Genomic DNA, 3,499 nt, shown 5'->3' with positions numbered 1-3,499 from the left:
TTGTATAATCCACACAAACGTCTCCTCGTCCTTATCCACTCTTAAATTCAGCACTCTAGTCACATGATTTTACTTTATTGAATATATTTTTGATGAAATATGAGTGCTACGTAACAAATTTAAGCGTCACGTTTTGTAAGATAGTGTGCAGTTTATTTCGAATTCGCAGTTCCGCCTGGAATAGTGCCCAGTTCATATGTCAGTAAGTTATCGAACGCCATGACCTGGAAGAAACGATTTCCATTGGCTGTGTATCCCCAAAAATAAGAGACGTTATGCTATAACTACAAACATTGACAACCGATGGAAAACAAATGGAGATTCTCAGAATATGTTTTTAGCATCAGTTTCAAAAACAATGTCGCAGTACTTAAATTCCAAAATAACTTTTAGAAGAATCGACTTTAACACGCAGCAGCTTTCAAGAAAAATCGAGTTAACGACGCAAAACTTTGAAGTTATAATTCTAGACTAGTTTGACAGTTATTTCAGATATCTAGAAGTCTTAAACCGGGTTAGGGTAGCCGACACAGAGCTTCCAAGAAAGATTCTTCGCTCGTGAAAAATGTGTATACTTTCGTCTTTCTTTCGGGGGATCGTTGAGATAAAATTAGCAAATTGGCCGTTGTGTAAACAAAAACATGGATTTCCCGAGATTTAGTTTCTTTTAACGGCTCGAAACTGAACCAACTGCGCACGTATGTAGGCACGTCGGTGATTCGTTTGTTTTGTTACAAAATTCCAAGCGCGCAATTATTCTACGAAATGCTTTTCCTTTAAATATACCTAAGTGCATTTCTCTAACTACAGTCAGCTTCGAGTCCATAAAAACTGTTTACATCAAACAAAATGTATTTTGGTCTCAATTAAAATTCATAACAGCGATGCAACAGACGCTAACGTCGGCTATTTATGACAGTGTATTTATTTTAAATAGCAGCTTGACATTAATTTTGTTAAAATTTCAACTTGACCATAAATATGGCTTCATTTTAATTTCACCGGCAGTCACCACTTTTCAGTGCCGTGTTAATTAAACCACAATATTGTTTCTCTATAATTTTACTTGCTGCGTCATTTTAATTAGCAGCTATAGGTACGATAGGTACTCTAAGTGCATGTTTATAGTCATTTTTTTACAGGAATAATCTTTTTTTTTATGAGAATGAGCTTTATAAAGGGACATCTCCATTATGGAGACACATACTTACATTTCACTGTTTACGTTATTTGTACCAGTTTGAAGCGAGATAATTGAACAGGACACGATATGAAACTGCGTGTTATTAATTTAAAAATCTTTGAACTGAAATATTGTAGTCGGTACTCCAATATAATAAAATATAATGCCATCTTCATCTAAATTGACATCCAACTCATTTTCTTTTCCTCCATAAATATAATTTGGCCAATAAAGCTAATGAAGTTTGCAATAAGTTTCAAAGAACGAAATGACTTTTATCTGTTTTCAAATCGTAACAAGGTCGGTTGGTTTCAAACGGCTGCTACTGAAATATAAATAAAAGCATGGCGCCAAATTTTACAAGGCACATTAAGGAGCTAACACCCGTAGCTCTTAACTTTATGATCGCAGCCGTTATTGACGAAATGTGGTGATGTTAGTGCACACACACACTGACACATGTGCACGACATCTGTCGAGGCAGGACACTCGACGGCAGAAGTTTAATACCCATTAGGGAACGCTTGACGCGCGACAGTTGCAGTGCACACAACAACAAAACATAGAGCAATATTGTGCAACGTAGGAGCACACGTTGAGCGACACGTGTGGATCAAATATTGCGAAGTGGATATGAGGGATAAACCTAGAGTTAACACGCATGAATTTTTCAGTCACTTGTACAGCTCAGCTTTTAACAATCCCAATACAAACGATTAATCAGTGAAATTCTGAATATATTTTGAGAGGCATGCGACGGTTTTAATCATGCCGTGTCCCAGAATATATTACTTTGAAATTGAGTTCATTTGAATATTTTGTTGGAAATGCAAACATTAAAACAACGACAATGTTATTCATGTCTGTATTATTGTATTATGGTAGGTTATATCAGTGCTGATCCTGTACTTCGGAAAAAGGCTTTGCAAACGGAAAAATATTAGTTTTGCCACCGTCTCATCTCCACATTCATTCATCATACATAGGTACTGTGTGATCATTATCTACGACTTTTTTATAACGTGGCCCTCTAGCGAACATCGACATTATAAAAACGACTTATAATATTGCTGTTATAACAATTTTGTCGTCGCGTATACTATACAGTGAAGAGCACTCGTTCGTAGAAGTGTGGCGCATGTCACACGCATTGCCTTTCGTGGAATCCTCGATTATCTCGCGCATTATTGATTACTTGCCCTACTCGGGAGACGAAATCACCCATTGTTACTTACGTCACAATAATAATATACAATATACATCGCATTATTATTCATCATATTTATAGATCATTACAAAAAACAGCAGATGTCCCATCTTTCCCTCTTCGTTCAGAGTACACATTAATCATTTTATTTTCATTGTCAAGTTAAAAGTATGGAGGAATGTGTGGATGTAATAATAAAATAGGTAATGGTTTATGCTTGTACAAAAAGGGTTTAACAACAAATGCAATAGAAAACTTTGAACCTTGATCCTATAGGTACTATTTTGGCTTACGATATCTCATATTTATCGAATTAATCACTTAACAAAAGTATTTTGTTAACTATTAGGAGATTATCTATCATCTTTAAATTACCTACGAAACTAGTATTTCATAGGAACATACGAAAGTTGAATAGTCTTCAGTCAATACTAGAATAATGTCTCTCTACTTCTAACTGGACCAACTTCAATTTATTTTCTACAATTCACTCAATTAGATTCACACTTACACAAATTACTTTTAATCTAAACGCTATATACATTGTAAGTATATGAAAATATTTCTCTTGTCAACGATAATGACAGATAAATACCTACTGTACCAGTTTCAAAGAGGTTGATAACACTTGAATTCATTCAAAATCTACCTGTATTCAGTGAGCTAAGCGTATATGGGTGTGTTTGTCGACAAAAAATAGACCAAGAAGTGAATGAACTTTCCAACGTTTATTACCACCATGTCTGGTGGAGGTAGGGGGCCGCTCGCACTTTGATTGATGGGTAGATAGATACCACAAGTTACCTAATTTAATGTCGTGCGGTCATGGGGGTCAACAGTACCTGGTGCACGTCTCAGCGACAGTCACGAGCTTTCACAGCAGAGTCAGTCGGTGCTCACAAGCCTTGGACGGAAGACCATAAGTTTTATAAATTAGTGACAATGCCTTGAGTTATTTCGTGGAAGTGCCAAGGTTGGTAGTTCTGGGAAGTGGCGGCTCGTCGGCAAGTACGTTCGCAGCGAGCGCGACGAGCCCGCTCGGTCTCGGTCGCACATTCACATGCCGCTGCCGGTCCCCCCGCCGAGCCGCGCGCACCGCCCGCTACGCG

The sequence above is a fragment of the Spodoptera frugiperda genome, chromosome 26 (assembly GCF_023101765.2).
Source record: "Spodoptera frugiperda isolate SF20-4 chromosome 26, AGI-APGP_CSIRO_Sfru_2.0, whole genome shotgun sequence".
Taxonomy (NCBI): domain Eukaryota; kingdom Metazoa; phylum Arthropoda; class Insecta; order Lepidoptera; family Noctuidae; genus Spodoptera; species Spodoptera frugiperda.
This window is presented reverse-complemented; position numbering follows the sequence as displayed.